Raw genomic sequence first — 20,814 nt, forward strand, 5'->3', positions numbered from 1 at the left:
ACTCGGGAGGCTGAGGCAGGAGAATGGCGTAAACCCGGGAGGCAGAGCTTGCAGTGAGCTGAGATCTGGCCACTGCACTCCAGTCTGGGTGACAGAGCAAGACTCCATCTCAAAAAAAAAGAAGAGCAACATGATCAATTTGTTCAGGAAATGAACTGTGAACTCTGGAACATGGTAGTTGGCACAAAGGAGTCCTCTGGCTAACCTCTTTTCTTGTTGAACTTAAAGCAGGGATGGTCAGATGTATTCTGATGCTTGTTTCCCTCTAGACCTAGAGCCCCTGAGAACCAGGATCACGGCCTGTTCATTTCCTTATTCTTAGTCCGCAGCACAACACCAGGCACACGGTAGGTATTCAATAAACATTTGATCAGTGGATGAAAGAACGATAAAACCAGTAAGAGCTCACTGCTATATGCTGCCTATCTCTTCCCAAAGGCAACTCCTTCCTGCCGTTCCAGCAGCTGAATCCACAACTTACCTGTTAGTGCACAGGTAAGTTGTTGTGTAAGATAAGGGATTTTTTTGTTTGTTTGTTTGAGATGGAGTCTTGCTCTGTCACCCAGGCTGGAGTGCAGTGGTGCAATCTCAGCTCACTGCAACCTCTGCCTCCCAAGTTAAAGCAATTCTCCTGCCTCAGCCTCCTGAGTAGCTGGGATTACAGGCACGTGCCACCACGCCTGGCTAATTTTTTTTTTTTTTTTTTTTTTTTTTTTTTTTTGCATTTTTAGTAGAGATGGGGTTTCACCATGTTGGTCAGGCTGGTCTTGAACTCCTGACCTCTAGGCTTTAAGCATGGGAAGGCTAGGCCTGTCATCCTTCAAACCTCAGCTTCCAGTATTCTGTATTTCAGTTGTTATCATCAAAAGCAAACATTTATTGAGAACTTGATCCCATGTGCAAGGCTGGATTCTGAGGATTCAGGTAAAGTAGCTCAGCTCCTGAAGGGGCTTAGAATCTTGTATATCTTGTATCTGTTAGCTTTGGCTGCATAACAAGCCATCCCCCAAAGTACTGACATATAAAAACAAACATTTCTTATTTTGGTTGCAATTTCATGGATTAGTTGGAATGGCTTTTCCGATCCAGGCCAGCTTATCAGGGGCTGGATGATTTAGGTTGGCTTCACTCGCACATTTGGTAGTTGGCCAGCTGTTTGGTGGTCTCAGGGGTTTCTGACACACCAATGGCCAAAACAGGTCATATTCAGATTCAACCTCAGATTCAAAGAGCAAAGACCTCTTGAGGATAGAAATGGCAAAGGGGCATACATACAGGCATGGGAGAAATTACTGTGGCCGTTTTGCAAACTATCTACCCTAGGTCTCTTTGGGACAACATGGGTAATGCATAAAAACATAAATAATGATATGAAATAGCACAAGATACATGCCAGAAAAGCTTCACAGCAGAAATCAGACTTGAGTTGAACAGGAGAGGTAGCCTGAGATTGGATGGAGGCAGGGGAATGTTTCAACTTGAAAGAGTACTGCAGATGTGGAAATGCATTTGATGTGTTCAGGGGGCCAACGAATGTATGGCTTTGACCATGGTAGAGAGCTCACTTAGGAGGAAAAGAGGAACCGAGGACAATAAAGTAGTTGAAAGCCAAATTAGGCAGAATCTTGATAGAAGGAATTTGAGCTTAATTCTCTAGGCAGTAGGAAGCAGTGTAGGATTTTTTCGGTTTGTTTTTTGTTTTTTTTTCTTTTTGGAGAACAGGGCCTCACTCCTGTTGCCCAGGCTGGAGCACAGTGGGGGGATGTCAGCTCACTGCCGCCTTGACTTCCTGGGCTCAGGTAATCCTCCCACCTCAGCCTCCCGAGTAGCTGGGACTACAGTCATGCACCACCATGCTCAGCTAATATTTGTATTTTTAATAGAGACAGGATTTCGCCACGTTGCCCAGGCTCGTCTCAAATGCCTGGGCTCAAGAGAAATGCTGCCTCAGCCTCCCAAAGTACTAGGATTATAGGTGTGAGCCACTGTGCCTGGCTGTAGTGCGGGTTTTTGATCCAGGGTCAAGCAATAAGAATATTACTCTGCAAATAGTGTGCAGACTGGAAAGGGAAGTTCTCTGATTTTGCCACAGTATATAGACACAACATCATGCTTGCCCAAAGTATAAGAGATCAAGCACAAGAAGGATCTTTCAGTGATGGGTGGAGGGTGGGTCTCTGTTATTGTTGCTATGTTTTGTTTGTTTTTTAAGTCTACGTGTACCTTGGTTACAAATATACTACTACTTACCTTCTAGGGTTGTCGTAAGGATTGAATTGGTGAATATATATTAAAGGCCTCAGCATAGCACTTGGTTTTTGGTAATTCAGAGTAAAAGGATTTTAGAAAGGGAGTCATAGTTGGGCTGGGCGCGGTGGCTCACGCCTCTAATCCCAGCACTTTGGGAGGCCAAGGTGGGTGGACCAAGAGGTCAGGAGTTTGAGACCAGCCTGGCCAACATGGTGAAACCCCATCTCTACTAAAAATACAAAAATTAGCTGGGTATGGTGGTGGGAGGCAGATACTTGGGAGGCAGAGGCAGGAGAATCGCTTGAACCCAGGAGGCTGAGGTTGCAGTGAGCCAAGATTACGCCATTGCACTCCAGCCTGGGTGACAGGGTGAGACTCTGTCTTAAAAAAAAAAAAAAAAGAAAAAGAAAGAAAGAAAGAAAGGGAGTCACAGTAAGCAAGAGAAAAGCTATGTGTATTACAATGTCCCCCTCAGAAGGTCCCAGAGCCCTTCCAGCTAGCACAAGGGAGACTCAGCCCATCTGGCCTCGCAAGTTGAGCTTTTAGCTCTCTTCCAGGATAAAGGGGCTGGTCAGGGTGTGGGGTAGAACAAAGGGAACCAGGGGAGTAGAAATGACTGAGAACATGAAGCAGAGTACAAACAATCTTTCAGAACACCAACATCAGACAAGGTCACTTAGACAACACAAGGCCACTTCATAATTTTGCTTAGGCACAGACAAAAATAGTCATTGTGTCATTCACAAAATTATAAGCATTCCTCCCTTGGCTAATATGAGTGACTGTTGCTTCTTTACCAATTATAGCTTTATTCTTGCTCTAGCGAACCCTCTCATAGATAAGTTTTATTGACATAACCAATCACAGAATTGTCCTCACTTTCTGATATTGTGCAATCCAGGGAAAGCCTCTGCCTTCTTGGTTCCTCTTTAATAACTCCCAAAGCCCAAATCCCATAATGGAATTTTTCTAGCACACTCTTATTGAGATGCCCCATGGCTCCCCTGGTGTATTTCTATCTCACTATGAGAAGTACACCCAACACCTCGTCAACTTACAGGTGTGTTCTTGGAGGCCTTTGGGTGGAGGGCATTTATACCCTGTTGACCATGAGCACTTTCTTTTCCTTTTTCTTTTTGAATTTCTTTTGGAGATAGGGTCTCACTCTGTCACCCACGCTGGTGTACAGTGGCACCCTCATAGCTCACTGCAGCCTTGAACTCCTGGGCTCAAGGGATCCTCCTGCCTCAGCCTCCTGAGTAGCTGGGACTACAAACATGCACCACTGCACCAGGCTAATTTTTATAAAGACTGGGTCTTGCTTTGTTGCCCAGGCTGGTCTTGAACTCTTGGCTTCAAGCAATCCTCCTGCCTTGGCCTGCCAAAGTGCTGAGATTACAGGCGTAAGCCACCAACCATGCCTGGCTATGAGCACTCTGAATCCTGAGACTGAGTGTATTCATTGGGATTCTCCAGAGAAACAGAACTAATAGGATATATATATATACACACACATATATATATGAAATTCATATTTATTATATGAACTAATATACTAATATAAATGTTTATATACATGATATAAATAAAATAACAAATCAGGTCATACCATTGTTGAAGCTGAGAAGTCCCAAGATCTGTAGTTAGCAAGCTGGAGACCCAGGAGAGCTGATGGTGTGGTTTCAGTCTGGGTCCAAAGGCCGGAGAACCAGGAGAGCTAATGATATAAGTTCTAGCCCGAAAGCCAGCAGACTTAAGACTCATGAAGAGCCAATGCTTCCCAATGAGTCCAAAGGTGGGAGAAGATTCTTATCCCAGCTCAAGGGAGTCAGCAGGAGGAGTTTTTTCCCCCTAACTCACAGGAGGGTCAATCTTTTGTTCTATTCAGGCTTCAGCTGATTGGATAAGGCTCACATTAGGACAGACAATCTGCTTTACTCAGTCTATCAATATGGATGTTAATCTGATCCAAAAACACTCTCATGGACACATCCAGAATAATGTTGGACCAAATGTCTGGGCACCCTGGGGCCCAGTCAAGTTGACACATGAAATTAGTCATCACACTGTGGTTTGATGTTCGCCAAAGACCTAAAGAAAGACCTGGATGCAGCCAGCATGCTGAAGGTGTGGACAGTGAACAAACAGATGCTGAGATGAAAGGGACCCAGATGACCTCTGCAGTCTATGTCTGTTGCCTTGGCCCTGGAACACTGTGTTCTTATTTTTGAAAGTTTGTAAACAGAAGGAATTTTGTACAGGACCACAGTGAGAGGTGGCATGTAAGTGCTGGTTTGGAGCGTTATCTGCTCTCCCACATAGACTTGGGGACTTGGAGGCAAAGGGAGTATCTGTGGCCAGGAATCAGAGTCTAATTTCTTGAGGGCCCTGGACACAGTCCACAGAATGAAAGGAGGCTAAAGGGAGTCATTTGGGAAATCTGAACAGGAAATGACCATTCTTTTCCAAGAATTTGGACATGACCCAGACGGGTCGAGGTTGTCCATCAAGTTGGTGTCATTTTCAGGGCCAGTTTCAGGGCTGTGCCACCTGGGCAGTCACACAGAGTCTATGTACAGGGGCCCAGGCTTTGTTGTCACTGTCTTGAAATTTTTAATATCTTTGAACAAGGGACTCTGCATTTGTATCTTGTACAGGAACCCAAAAATTGTGTAGCCAGTCCTGGACATGTGGTCTGTAGCCCTAAATGGTGACACCCATTCTAGATGTAGACAAAGACTGATTCTAGAGCGGACTCATGAGTCCCCCGAGTCCAGGTGTGGTGCCACCAGGGCACCCCTGGCTACCTCAGGTCAGGCTGGGTTAGACCATGACAACTGAGCCCCTGAAATTGTTTTTCTTTGCAATTAAATTGTTTTTAGTAGATTTAAAAGTAGAAATGTCAACTCTTCCTTCCTCTAAACCTTAGCACCTTGTGTGTGGCTCTCATCCATGCAGAGTTGCAGGACGAAGATGGGAAAATGTGTTAAGGGTAGGGTGGAGCCAGGAAGTGGTCAGTGGGCAGACAGTGACAGTGGAGGAGGCCAGAGGTGGCTCAGGGAAGTCCTACAGGAGAAATATGTGGGTGGTTCTGACTGGTCAGGAATTCCATCACAATTTTCCATATCCCTTCATATTATAATAGACTGGCTTCGTGCCCCACATTAGACCTCAAGATGCAGGAAACAGCAACATTCAAGCATTAGGAGAGAATGTTAAGTACCTGGATTTAAGCTAGTGAGTGTACTATTACTTGGTTAGTTTAAATATATGGTATACATATTTTTCCATTTGACTTCATTACCACAATATAACAACATTGTTTTCTACCAGTGTGAGTGCACATGCATTATGGATTAGTTTTAGCAAGGTTTTCATGTGAAACCGGATTCTGGGTGCCAACTAACCAACTGCAAATGCACTTTTGCAACACAACTTGTTTGTAAGCTAGGGCCATGCGTGTTTAAAATTAGTAGAATACTGGATTGCGAAGTCCCAAAGAGAGTGACACAGCATGAATGCACTATATATATATCCTTAGGAGAATTACAGAGGGAACTGGTCTCCATAAGGGCCTCAGTCATATGCAATGATGACGTCTGGGGACATTTGCAGAGTTTGCAGAGTTTCTTTTTTGTTTAAGTCCATGAAACCACATTTGACTCAGTGCCACTCTGTGAGGTGTCTGGAACCAGCTCTTGGTATATATTTTGACAGTCAGGAAACCCGGGGCCTCAGATAGAGACTGCCTGACCAATCTAAACACAGAGGGTGTGTGTGAGCTGAAGGAGCCATTGCACGGGAGGATTTTAGGAAGCAAGGCCAGGGAGCCTCCTGCTTTGAGCTGCCCTCCTCTTTACTGCTCTGGTCTCTGATGTTTTGTTGTTGACTGGTGTGTCTGGGCTCATGTTTTATGAGAAGACTCTCTAAATGTTTTCTCCTGCCTTTTCATCTGAGCTGGAGTTCACCGTCTTCATTTTCCCTCAGGAGGGATGGGGCAGGCAGGTGAGTGGAGTCACTTCTCAATCTGACTGAATTTTATCTTTTCAAAATCTATGCTCTTAGGTCACTCCCAGGTAGTTCTAGAAGAAGCACGAAGGGAGAAGAATTTTCCCCAGGCTAGACAGAATCTCCCGGGGCTGGAGAAAGATGATCTGTTGAGTAGGCTGAACCAGCGGGGGTGCGAACAGGAAATGGCTTCATTTTACTTTCTTTGTCTGTCTTGAAACATTTTTAGTTGAATTTCCATTCCTGACTCCTTAACATGTCAGGCTAACTTTTACTTTTAGTTTATAAACTTCCAGTGGCATTTAACTTAAAATGTCACCCCCAATCTAATCCTAACTCTTTCCATCTTCCCTGCACAGGGCACTCATCGCAGCGTGGAGGCAGGGGTGTGGGCAGTCCTCTTCGCTCTCCCTCCTCCACCTTTCAGTGTGCCCCAGCAGTGAGAGGCCACATCTCTCTCCAGTCACTGACAACTCTTCAAAGAGCTCTCCCACTTGAATTTCTTTCCTTCTCTTTAACCTGAGCACGGAGCTGAAGGTAGTGGACCAGTTTAGTCACCTCAGTTATGTGGGGATGCTTTTTAGGATGTCAGGGTGTGGAAGGGAAGAAGGAATCAATAGAGATACACACACACACACACACACACACACACACACACCCCCACAGTGCTCTGTGGAGTCCTGACACCTGCGAGGACTGCACTGAGCTGCTTGGCAGTCTCCAGAGAGATGGATGGACCCCAGAGAGGAGAGGTTGCCAACCAGAGACCATAGCTGGATTTGGTTGTCGAGACCAATGTCTTGTTTAGCATGTTGTTATAAACAATTTGAATGTCACTCCAGTTTGTCATTGACCGGTGCTTCTTAGATCCCGGGCCTCTGCGGGCTTCACTAATGTCCATTCACATCCTGGTTTCTGCTTGGGAACTTGGCCCAGATTCCCACTCCTGGGGGTACCTGGGGCACAGAGGCTGCCAAGGAACCTGGGACCTGAAGGGCCATTTGAGGGCAAGGACAACAGTTAGTTATCCCTCAGTACATACACATACCCTGGCACTGTGTAAACTGGGGAGGGGAAGAACATTCCAGCAAGGACAGCTCATGTCATTCAGCAGCTCAGAAGATCTGGGGCTAGGAGTCAGCTATGCATTTATCACTTGAAAAAATCAAGCAACTTTTCTTTGCAGTAAACTTGTCTTCAGTTAGTGAGAGAAAAAAATTTAGAAGGTAAAATTAACAATTTGTCAAGTTATCTTATTTCTCACATTATCTCTCAACTGTCTTTTCAAACATCTATTTTTGCTGTCATCTTCATCATTATGCACAGTCACTGCCTCTAAATAACTGGATGTGTTTGTCCATTCATTCTTTCAGCCATTCACTAAAACCAGGTGGCCACCGCCTGTGTGTGATGGGAACTTAGGACAAAAACAGACAAACCAAAATACAAAAATAAAAAGTCAGACAGTGTCTCTGCCCTGGACAAGTCTATAGCTGGAGGAAGGAGAAGGTGTGATCTTCAGAAACACACTTGCCGCAGCCACAAGCAGACACACCCTAAATCATGGCCTTCTGCTTCTTAAACTGGAGCTTATTTATTTAATAGCACCTCAATGTCGTGTGGATGCACTGGTCCAGTGGCCACTGTCCTCTGCACCCCCAACTCCCCATCAAAGGGAGATGGGGGATGGGGAGGTTTGAATCAGAACTGGTGTGTCTCTGCCTGGGCGACAGAGAGAGCCACTTGAAAAGGTGGCTGTGTGTATATTAATATGTGTGTGAAAACATATACGCATATATTTGTGTTATGTATGTGTAGATGTATGAGAGTGAGTGTGGTTTTTTACGTGTGACTGTGTACATGTGTATGCATGTATGTGTGCTATGTATATAAAGGTGTGCATGTATTTTGTGTGTGTGTGGTATATGTATGTATGTGTATTGTGTGTGTGTGTACACCTGTGTAAGATGTGATGCCAAGTCTTGGGACAAGCAGGGGGAGCTGAGAGCTAAATGCTTCTTAGTCCCACAGCACAAAATTGCAGTTAGAAGTGGGGCTGGGGGCATTGTGGCCAATAGTCAAGACTGGAGCCACACTGACAGGACCAACATTTCCCAGGGGGGCTCTGAAAATGGGATTCCTTCTCACTGTGCAGTGTCCCTGATAGCTGAGGTCAGCTCTTGGCTCTCTTGGAGGGCCTGGGGATGGCTGAGCCTGAGCTGTCTGCATTCTGTAGGGCACAGCAGGGAACCTGGGCTGGAAACCCTGGCTGAGACAGGCCGCCCATTCCAAAGGCATGACGAAGTCACTCCCATGCGTGGGGCCATGAACCCGGGGCAAGAAGGGAGGGTTCCGAAAGCATTGCAGGCCTCAAAAGGTTTTCACCCAGTGGGGCAAAGGAACCCTGGGGCTGCTGGGACCTCCAACTTTGCTCCTCCTTCATTGGGATACTATCTGAAACTGCCTGGCTCCTAGTCAATAAAGCGAACACAAGAACAACGCCATAATGCTGGGTGGAGTGAGAGGAAGCACCTAAAATTCAGTGTTATAAAATACAGGGTCAAGTTATGAGGAAATAACTGAGTAGCCAGGGGTGGCTTGTGCAGCCAACAGACAAGTTGAACCTGGCTCAAATTTATGCAGGATGCATTCCTGCTGCGGGGAGAGGTTAACATTTCCACACCCTGGAAGGTGTGTGGGGTGGCTGGTCTGGGAGGGGCAGGAAGCTTAGCTTGTCAAGAGGCTGCCATGAGACTACCATGATTATCCATGACATAGGCGTCCCAGAGTCACCCCAAAGCCTTTGTGTATGACAGACACTAACATTCAATTTCCTATTTGCTCAGATGTCACCCTGTGAGAGGCAAGAAAAAGGAATACATATTTTGACAGAGACCAGTTTCCCTCTGTGAGACTGTCCAGATGGGACCTTCTGGTCTCTGGGGTTACCTCATGATATGAGCACCCAGTATTATGGAGCAGTCCTGGGTTCACACTTGGTGACCCTGGTCAGGTGAGGTGATGGTGGGAAGGTCTACGTGAGTTATTTGTGGTGTCCCCTGTGCATTTCCTTCGAAGTCAAGGGCTATTTGCCTTTGTAGCCTGTGATGGAACTGGGGGGCCCATAGCATAGCTAGGGTGTGTGAGGTAGTGAGGGGAAAAGACCCGTCCATAACATGGGGACTATGGGCCCCTCTACAAGAGTGACCTGAGGATGAATGTGGCAGTGCATGTGACATGTTGGGCAAATGGCTTGGCACATAGGACATGCTCAGGATGTAGAATACCTGGGCAATTTTGCAGGCTTATTTCTCGAGCTGAACCGTGGCCTCACCTAAACTTAATCAGCCTGCTGAGCCATCATAATAGTAGAACTGCTTATATCAGTGGCACGAAAACATGACTTCCTGCTACCCTTTGTGAAGAAGGAGGAAGAGTTTGAGAATGCTCATGATCCTAAATTTCAGGTGTGTTTTAGAATAATTTTGACATTATTTACTCCTTTCCTAATAATCTTACAATCTTAAGACTTTAAGCAATTCCAATATGGGAGTTGTAGTTATAGGACATTGAGTTTGGTCTTTACGGGAGTTTTGCATGAAATAAGTGATACATTTATTAATAAGATACCGCTGCCTTGAGTGAAATCACAGGATTTCTCCCCAAGGCTCCCATTTGAGTTGGTTGTTCTCCTTTGTCATGAGATTACTTCAAGTGTCTATACCCCAAGGTGGTGTAAAATTTCAACCTGCATTGCTTCTGGATGACCTAAACACCTCAAAGTCCATCAGCAGGAAATCAAGGGCACAGTCAAATTATTAAAATCTGTGGAGAGTTCAATGAAGTAACAGTGTAGAAAGGTTGGGGCTGGGTGTCAGGAGATCACAAGGGAGCGAGGGGACTAAATATCTTGAATCCACTCTCCCTCACCTATTTCCTGCTGAGTTTCCCCATTGGCTGAACCCACTGGGCACCAGAGGGCAAGAGAGCCCTTGGTCTGTTCATCTGGATAGTTCTTGGGCAGAAAACAGGGGAAGGAGTGTTTACCAATTTCAGATATGCACATGTGGGATAGAGAATTGAATGAGCTGGGGTATGAAAAATATAAGGGATGACTCCTAAAGAAAAACCAAAAAAAAAAAAAAAAACAAAACCACCCATGTTTCATGCTGGGCAGATCTATGCACACCTAACCTAACTCAGACTTAGGCTAACAGTTGGCCTCCAGGGACTCAGTAAGAAGGGGATAACCATGCAGGCACATGGTTGAGCTGGCTTTCTCTGGGGCAAGAAGTGAAACTGTGATGTCTTCCCCAACACCCTCATTAGGGCTGGGCTCTGTGACTGAGAGAGTTTCCATCTTGCCCATTCTCTGTGCCCAAAATACTCACCGTCCCTTTTGACTCCTGATTGCCAAGACCTGGTGTGACCCAATGTTGAGCCAGCCCAGGTCACAACAACACTAAAAAAGATCAAGAAGGCAATAGGAAAAGGAGAGAAAGGGAAGAGAAACCAAATACCCCAGTCACCTCAGCCAAGGCAGTCCCACAAGTACACTCAAATAGACATTCAAGGATATGTACACGAAACAACAAGAATCAGAAAAATAAGGAACTGGAAAACAGGGAGATGAGATGAAGAGTCTTCATGGATTTTGATGATAAACGTATATTTTAGTAACAGTTGATAGCTTGGGTTTAGGCCATCAGAATAAATGTTCACTGCCTTTTGAAATACTGACCAACTCTCCAACAATAAAAATGACTTTTCTTTGGGAGGTTGAGGTGGGAGGATTGCTTGAAAACAGGAGTTTGAGACTAGTCTGGGCAACATAGCAACACCTCATGTCTACAACAAAATTTTAAAAAGAAAAGAAAATGACTTTCAACCTCTATATTTATTCTTGAAATCAAGGCATATTTTGTTAGTGAGTTCTAAAGATGTTTTTAATAGTATGTGATAAAGCAAATCAAAGTGTGGGGTTTTTTTTTTTTGAAATTTATTCAAGTAGGAGTAATTCTGCCTGGGGGCAGTTAATATTCACTTGGAAATATATCTGAATTGGACCCTGGTGAATTTCCAGGCCAAAGGAACAGCATGAGGCCTGGAGCATGGACTAGCATGTGGTAGTGGGGGCTCAGCCAAGACAGCAGTGAGTCCAAACCTGGGCCCAGAGGAAGCATGGGCAGTGCCAAGGCTGGAAAGATGAGCCTCATAAAGTGTGAACATGGTATTTGCTTTCTCTGCCTCATGGCAGAGTATAATGAAATAGAAGTAAAAATGCTTTGGATATTAGGAGACACTAACTTTTGTCATATACGCTTTTAGAATTTTCATTGAAAAATCAGGTCAGTCATTTTGCCATTAAGAAAGCCATGTAATGTTTAAGAGACACGCAGACCTGACATATAACATGGGCAATACCTTAGGAGAGAAAGTCGTATATGAAAAGACATTCTCCCTGGTATTTGTTTTCCAGTGGAGCTGCTGCAGAATAAGCAGGCATTAGGAAATTGCATCGGGAACTCCTACACAACGTGCTATAAGGCTGCTCTTATAGCAGTCAACCGCATATCAGGTGGTCTGAGGCAATATGAGAAAAGCAGCTTATAATCTAGTTAGAAAAACATTCAAGAACCAATGAGAAAATAGCATAAGGTAGTGCTTAACAATGGGCTCAGTGGTGTAGTTCTGGCTGTCAGGGTGACAGGAATTTGGAGAAAGGTCTGTGAGGTGTTGACAGAGTCTCAGGGAAGTTAGATGGATGCCAGCTGGGCCTGGAAGGGTGGAGCAAAACTGAAAAGTGCAAAAGAGGGAATATGCTGTTTGAGGGGTGGAGACCATGAGTGACAGAGGAAGGGGTGAGAACCAGCTGTGCTGAGGGCTCCTGCCTGCCCAAGGGTCCTGAGTGAGGGGGCTGAAAACATCACTAAGTCATCTACAGTAGTACTCATCCTCAGGGGCTGCTGGTTTCTGAGAGATTTGGGTTAAATGTGAACTCAGCCCACCACTAGAACATCATTCAGATGCCAGCTTCATTTTCTTTGTGAGCTAACAGTGGTGATTAAAAATAATGACACTAAATACTGTTGGTAAGGATGTTGATGCTGACAACAGCAATTGGAATTGTCAGTTGTTGACATTTCCTGGATTATTATGGTTATTTTAAAATAACAACCAGAAAGCCTCAAAACAGCCATAGATATCTGCACTGGAAAATTCAACCAAACACTTATGGAAGAAATAATACATAATATATAAGTCTTCCAGAAAATCAAAGAGGAGGGAACACTTTTCAACTCAGTCTACGGGGACAGCATTACCCTAATACCAAAAGCAGACACAAAGACATGACAAGGAAAGAAACTACAGACCAACATCTCTCATGAACATGGATGCAAAAACTCATGACGAAATTGTAGCAAATTAAATCCAATGTTACTACAAGGGTAATATATTATAATCAAGTGAGATTTAACCCAGGAATTCAGGGTTGGTTTAACATTCGAAAACCAATCTAATTTGCCATATTAACAGAATGAAAAGGAAAAAGTATATGATATCCTTACTAGATGCAGAATAAGCATTTGAAGAAATCCAACCTCCATTCCTTATTTAAGACTTTCAGCAAACTAGGAACTTCCTCACTTCATAAAGAACACCTACAGAACACCTGCAGCTAACATCATACTTAAAGGGCAAAGATGAATGCTTTCCCTCTAAGACTGGGAGGGAGATAGGGATGTCTGTGCTCATGGCTTCTATTCAGCATTGTACTGAAGAGTCTGGCCAGTGCAGTGAGCAAGAAAGAAGGAGCAAGGCTTTGATTGGCTCAGGCCTGGCACTGAGAAAAGGGGAGAGGTCTTCCAGGAATGCCTCTGATGTTCTCCAGCACACGACGGGACATCAGATACATTGCTGATGCAAACCAGCAGGGCCACTATGGAGCTGTGTGACTTTAAAACATCCTTTAATCTCTTGGAATCTGTTTCCTAAGTGATGGAGTGAGCATAATAGTAGCCCACTGGCAGATTTGTTGTGACGCTTAAATGGAGTAAGATTGGGTCAAAGTGCTTTCAAACTGGAAAGGACTATTCCAGTGTTTGGATTTGTTACAGTCATACTGAGTGACCAGGGGAGCAATGGGATCCATTGTGTATGTAACAGGGGAGGTGTGAGGATTTGGGATTTGAAGACCAAGGTCTAGACTAGGTGCTCAAAGAGGGGCTGGGGGTCAGGCTGGAGATGGGGACTGACACCTGCTAAATTGTAGCAGGACCCTGGAGCATGCTGTGCAGGCTGCCAGCTTGGGTTGAGTCTCTTCTTCCCTCAGGTGGGGCAAAGGCATGCTGGTTAGCAAAAGGAAGGGGCATGGGACATGAGAATCCTGGATCAGATCTGACAGCAGGTATACCCTCCTTACCGTTCTGTTCTCTCTCTGTTGGCTTTTACAAGCTGTTTCCATCCTAAAGACTTCTCCTGGCTCAGAGGAAAGTGATCTGACAAAATAACTCAAAGTGGGACACCAGGGATTGGCGATTAAACACTCAACCTCTCTGCGGGAGTATCTGCCTTTTAAGAGGCCTCAGGGTCAAGGCCATGCCTACAGTGGCTCTCCAGGAGTTTGGAGAGGTGCTGGGGCTCCTATATATAAGGTATTTTTGGTCTTATTCTTCTGTATGGAGTCCCCTCCTCCCATACTGAGTTAATTGCCCTATAGCAGGGGGTAGGGGAAGTGGAAAAAAAGCCCTCGTGACAGAAGGAGGCTTAGGAGGAAGGATCATATAAGCATGAGGTGAGGCTGGGGAGAGTAAGGGCAGATAGAGTAGTTTCATAATCCACCCATAGCTGGCCTCAGGAAGAGCACCCAGTGATACAAAAGCCAGCTCTTCTGGCCAGTCCCACAGGGAATGGCCAGGAGGGCTAAGGGCTAAGGAGGACGACACCGGTGTTTGTGATGTGTGTGCATTTGTTAGTGTGTGGCTGGGCATCTGGACGGATGGGAGGAAGCAGATTTCCTTTGCTCTTAGAATAAGTACCTGGTGAGGTCTTTGCTTGAAGGATAGAGTGAAAGCATTCAAATATTTAATTGAGGAATCATGAACCATTATGTTCCAGGACTTGGAACAAGCCCTTGCCCTGCAGATGGCTGCTTTGGATAATGGGAAACTATAGTGGCTTGTTCTGGACACCTCTTGGTTTGACAAGTCCTCCCGCATATCTTGCATGGTTTTGAGAAGTTGTGTCATGACAATTGTGTACTTTGGGGGCAGGGTGGGTTGAAGTTGTGGATCCTGGGAGCTTTAACTATAGAAAACAATAAAGAAAAAAATAGTGTTCTGATGTTCTTTAGTTGTACTTTTTTAAAAACTCCAGGAAGGGTGAACAACTGGCAATCACTTTAGCTCTTGGTATCATCAGTAGCCATAGCCCTAGCAGTCCAATATCCATTTTTGGGTTTGGAGACTTCAACGTTCTAAAAAGCAAAAAATGTAACATAGAAATTTTCCAAGTCTCTCTTGCTGTGAGGGCCTGAGCACAGGCTACAGGCTCCACCCACCCACCCAGTGGCCCACCTCAAATTTCATGCAGGAGAGCTGTGTGAGAAGGAGACAGGCACAGGCAGCAGCATCCCACCTGCCTTGCCCAGGCATGAAGGAGAAGGTGCATGTCATCCACGGTGGCTGTAGCACTGCCTCTGCCACCAGCTCTTTCACACTCTGACCATCCTGCCAGCTCAGTCTTACTGTCCAGAACAAAATGACTCCACTCTGAGACCAAGAACTCTTCTTGCAGATTTCTCTTGTTCTTTCCCACCCTTGTTTCCAAAGCCCTTCAGGTCGTCAATGTCCCTGCACCAATGAGATCTCTGCACTTGAAGCAGTACATCTATGGCAAATGTGTATATGTCTGTTGTTTAGTGTCCACCCAGAGCTGTCCTGGGCCTATCACAGGGAGACACTAGAAAGTATGTGACAAACGAAGCACTTCCCGTGAAAATCACAAAAGGAGTCAACACTTTCATAGATGAAAGTGGTCTTACAGATCATCACTGCTTTACAAGTAATAACTTCCTGGTCCAGAACAATTGCATCCTTCTCTTGAGGTTTTACCTGAGTGTGATTTCTGTTATAACCCAACAGAAGGTTACCTATGTATGCTAAAAGATATGTATGCACAACGTTCAAAGCAGCTTCATTCAAAAGAGCCAGAAGACCCTGGAAACAACCTAAATGTCCAGCAGAAGAATGGTTACACTGTGGCTTGTTCTCACAACAGAAAACCATACAGCCAAGACAATGAAGTACTGCTACATGCTGCAAGAGGAATCTCATCCAAGACAGATACACAAGAATACATACAGTACACGACTGATTACATGTCTATAAATCTCAGAACTAATCTCTGGTGGTAGAAGCCAGGAAAGTGGTAGCCTTGGGGTATGGTAGTCTTTTGGGATTGGCAATGGGCACGAAGCAGGGGCTTTTAGATGCTGATAATGCTCTGTTTCTTAAGCTGGATTACCAAGTGTGTTTACTTTGTAAAAATTCACATGGCTGTCCACTTACGACTTGTGCACTTTTTTTGTGTTATGCTTTAATAAAATGTTTACTTAAAAAATATCTGACAACTCAGATAAACAAAATTGGTTAGCTCATTTTAGAGATAAGGAAACTGAAGTAAAAAAAAAGTTACAAAAATTACCAGAAAGGCCATTAATCAGATCAGCTAAACTAAATTCTCCAAAGTCCACACACTGAAGCACATGCTTCTGGTCTTGGGATACCCACCCTGTCCCCACCAATACCTCACTCGTGGGTTTCTGTGATTATTTTAGACATATTGACATAATTCTAACACCTGTGGTGGTTGATCACTTCAGTCCACAACATATTAAAAACAGAAAATCTGTCGCATGTATGGGTGTGATGTGGGAGATGTCTGAAGTCAGCCCTTTAATGGCGGAAATGAAATCAGAAGGCAAAAGCTCAAACTGCATACTAGTGCAGGGCCATTTAGTACAGGCAGAAATGCCTTGTCCACCTGCTCGAGAGGTCTCTTGCATTACAACAGCGCACAAAAACTGATGTTCAGTTCACACTGACGATCCCCAATCCTTACAAAAAGTTCAGATCCTCAGTGCAAGTAGATGGAGAATGAACTAGAACTTTTCAGAAAGCGCTTCACAACAGCGTCAGGGAATTGCAAAAGTGAATATGGGGTAAGGCAAGGGGCCAGAAGCCACTTCACACACAAGTCCAGGGATTGAGATCGAAAGAGCCAAGGCAGGTGCTGAGCCAGGCTGGGACCCCCAGATCCCTGAGAGAACTGGGATGGAGGGTAGGGTGGCTAGACTGGGTCAGAACCCAGTCAACATTCAGGAGCCTTAATGTGAGAGATGAAAGGAGAGATAAACAGATAGGTCATAGGGCATCCTAGTAGTTTGAGTCTTTCTCTATAGAATGAATGATTTTCTAAAAAACTGTGAGCACATTTCATCTCTTGTTCTTCCAAACAATGGCCATCTTCTTTCGACAAAGTGAGAGATGGGGACTGTCCCACTATCTTTTGGGTTCTCTCCAGTGCCATGCCAAGGAAGAAGACCGCTGACAGCCCTGCCTCTCATGGGTCCTTTGGCCAGAATGGGTCTCCCTCCTGTGGCCACACCCTCTTCTGGCCCTGCCCCTGTTCCCAAGGCTGGGTCACACCTGGGAGCTGGACTGGATAGCTCACCTACTTTGGGGCAGCAGCAGTAGCAATGTCTAGAGCGGGGTGCATGTGGGATATGCACCCCTCAATTTCTCAGTCTTTGGGGATTTCTTGGTGAACTTAGACAATGAACATCTCTAAGCTTCCATGTTGTCTCTGTTTTATTCCATCAGTGAATGTGCCCAAAGCTTGTGGATTGATCTTCTCTGATACTATCTTAATGTACAACTGACAGAAACGAGGTGTCACATGTGAATAAAAACAAACAAAACAAGCAACACAGCAGCGGGGTTAGGAACCGTGACGCTGGGGAAAAGAATCAAGGCAGACTGACAATTTAAGAAGGCAGGTGTTGTCACAGCCTGGGGATTAGCAAATTTGAGGTTTTGAGAGAGAAAACAGGAGAAACGATATCAGAGATGGGAGAATTATAGTAATTATAATTGTTTTCTTTTTCTATGGCATGCACAAACAGTAAGTGTTAAAACAATAATTCACTTTAAATAATGGGGTGGGACCTCTGGTAAGAGAGGAGGGGACGACCAGTGCCTAGAAGGGGATTCACAAAGGTGGGCAACAAAAGAGAGAAAAGTACCATCCTGGGAGCAGAATCCTGCCTTTCACAATGGAAGGCAAGCACCCCACTATTTGGAAAGTCCTGTGTCAGCCTTTCTGGGCCACATTTGTAATGTTAAATTGGTGTTTACTTAACAGGCATGGATTTAAGAAGTAATTCCAGTAAGCAAAATGGCCCTTAACACTATTTTCTCTCCTTCAGACTTTGCACAGCAGTATTATCTGTTGAGGTCAAACTTCAGAGAGCAGATTGGATGAGTGTGGATGCACCAAGTATGTCTTCCTACTGTATAAGACCTGCAGTGCCCAACTCGAGGGTTGCCATACATACACACAGTAACCACAATAAAGGGTGCTTCTGGACTTCAGCTGTGCCCAACCTGTCCAAGCAGATGTGCCACTCGGCACTGCCACGAGGTTTCTCACAGGTCCCTTCTCAGCTCTCTCTCTAATGGTACCTTTAAAGGGTGGCTTTTCCAAATCTTCCTACGACCCTTCCCAAGCCTCTACCACTCTCCCTCCACCTTGCAGGGGTTGCTACCTGTTACTGAGAAAACCCAGGCTTAGAGATGGAAATCACATCAACTTTCTGCCATCTCAACTGGATCTCCTCCTGGACCTGCCTTCCCCTCTCCTACTCCAGTTGTAAAGGAGGCTGGAGCTCCATGCAACTGGCTTCTGCTCCTCATCTGATGTCTTCCTACTTAACACTCTGAGCACAGGATGCAGGTGACTCACAGTGTGGGCAAGAAGGCCCTCTTCTGGCTCTACCTTTCCACACTGAGCAGAGTGAATAGGGACACCGGGAAATGTGTCGACCCAAAGTCCATGGCTCCCTCCTTTTAGAACATTCTCTGGTGCTTGGGACCCCGGAACCTCACACTCAATCGGCCCTGTGCCCCCGGGAAGGCCCCTGTGGACCTTGTCCTTGGGTTTGATGTATATCCCCAAAGGCTTGAGGGGTGGTCAAGAGGTTTCCAAAGGTGTACACACATTTCCTCCAGATGCCCTGAGGAGTAGGCGGGGAAAGGGAGGGCTCAGGGCTGGAACAGCTCTTCTCACCCTACCATATTCTGAGCAGAACTCCAAGAAATCTGAGCATTCTAAGTTCAACTCTGGCCTTCTGAGTTATAAAGATACATTTGCCAAGATAGAAGGGTAGAACATATTTTATTTTACATGTTATTAGCTTGCTTTGTACACTTAAATATCAAGGCATATGGTAGGTAGGCCTCCATTTGTATTCTTGCCCTGAACCCTGGAAATGTCATGGTCAGGCCTATTTTCAACCACTCTTTCCATGCGGCTGTCAGGCAAGACAGAGCAGGCAACGAAGTGAGCAAAGGCCTCTTCCCAGCATCCACTGGCCCGAGCTCTCTTCTGCTCTCTCTATTAATACTGATTGTTTACAATGAGGCACTTAGCGGATTGCCACCGAGGGACTGCAATACTCTGAAAACAGCAACAAAGAAGAAACTGTGTCTGCCCAAGTGAGCCTATAACCCACAAACACTTACAAAACGATATACTTTGGTCTGCGATGGAGAAAATACAGGCTACTTTGGGAAGGTTCCTCAGAGATGGTGTTCCAGGAATGAGCGCTGCTCTCACACTCTTGAGAGGACTGCCACTGGTCTCTGAGGATTCCATCAGCTTCTCACTGCAATGGGTTTGTTTTCAACTGCACATCCCCAGAGTTCAGGGTAGGCAGTGCACACTGAGCTGCCTCTTTCAGTATCTGGGAGTTGGGGGATTTTGAGGATCTTGATTGCAATGGCTTCAAGGTTTCTTCCCTTCATCAGGGAGTCCCATATCAACTGGAACAGCCATTTTTCATACAGTGAGCATGACTAGCACACTTCACACAAGGTGTCAAGAGATGAGCAGTGTGTCTTCCATACAGTAGCATCATGATCCCAAATGTCTACCGTGTTTGCTGAGATTTTTGAGAGACAGTAAATTAGGCACTCTGTGTCTCAAGTCATATATAGTAGCTTAGCAGGCATGTTATTCATTCTTAATCATGTCTTAACTAGGATCAAGACTCTGGCTGCGGCTGCGGCTGCAGCTGCTTAACTGGTACACCCCAGTCAAGGCATCAATATCCCAGAGAAAGCCCCAGCAGCCTTTGCCAAAGGAAGTATGGTGTTGGTGACGGACATAGAAGCTGCAAGTACTGAGAAGGAAGCTGAAGAGGAAGAGCAAGGGAGGGCTCACAGTACAGCAGAGGTGAGACACACTCCAAGTTTTCAGGAACAACTGGGGAGGGAACTTAGGGGAGCCTTAGGCCCTGTCTCAACACATAAGCTAGCAGAATGTTGGGTCATCAGTATTAATTTATCTTTACCAATGGACAAGGAAACCCATGAGTTACACATGCAGCAAGTGTACGGGATCCTGGTATGTGCCAACACTGGGCAGTAACTGGCACTACCACGGTGGGCATGGGGCAGGTCTCTCAAGCCGATGTCCTCCAGCATTTCTCCCACTCTCCTTGTGGCTGTCATCTGTTGATGCTCTGTCACTCAATCCCTGATGACTCTGGCAACTGCCCACAGGAAGCTTAAGTCCAGCTGAGAAGACAAATAGAAAATCTTTCCTCCCCATTAGACTGAGGGCTCCACGAAACAGGGATTATTCTATTTTGTTTGCTCTTGTCTCCATCCTCTTAAATTAGCACATAAAAGACACTTAATAAACCAGGGCATGGCAAGTGCCTCTAGTCCCAGCCACTTGGAGGCTGAGGTGAATCCAGGAGTTTTAGTTAAGCCTGGGCTACATAGAAAGATCTTCCAAAAAAAGGTGATCAATAGGGAATAAATAACTGAGAGAGACTGATGGGAACGTGGAACCAGACCAGAGGAGAGGGAACATTGAAAATACAGCATGTCAACCAAGATAGGAAGGGTGTGTGGAATTTAGTGAGACCGGAGGAGGGTGAGGTTGGGAGAAAAGCAGCTTCCAGGCAGGAGGAGCAGTGTGTCAAGGCCTGAGGGAGGAGGGGCACAGCTGGTTGTTGGAACTAACAAAGGTGAAAACTGAGCAGGAATGCAGGGACCTGGGACAGAGGCAAGCTGGAGAGATGGCAGGTCTCTAAGGACCTGTGGAACTACCTTATGGACAATGGGCTTCATTCTAGGGACCACGGGAAGCCACTGGATGGTTTCAAGGACGGGGTGTGATCTGAAAAATGCACATTTGTATCTTCAAAGAAATCATCTGGAATCGCATGTTGGAACTGGGTTGCAGGGACCAAAGATGGAGGCAGAA

At 45.5% G+C, this 20,814-nt stretch overlaps 1 protein-coding gene across 1 annotated transcript in view; it reads right to left on the bottom strand.

Moving 5' to 3' along the window:
- Window positions 1–20,814, bottom strand: part of GALNT1 (polypeptide N-acetylgalactosaminyltransferase 1) — a 322,829-nt gene that overhangs the window by 180,146 nt on the left and 121,869 nt on the right. The window lies entirely within an intron of this gene.

Source organism: Macaca fascicularis, chromosome 18 (assembly GCF_037993035.2).
Source record: "Macaca fascicularis isolate 582-1 chromosome 18, T2T-MFA8v1.1".
NCBI classification, from domain to species: domain Eukaryota; kingdom Metazoa; phylum Chordata; class Mammalia; order Primates; family Cercopithecidae; genus Macaca; species Macaca fascicularis.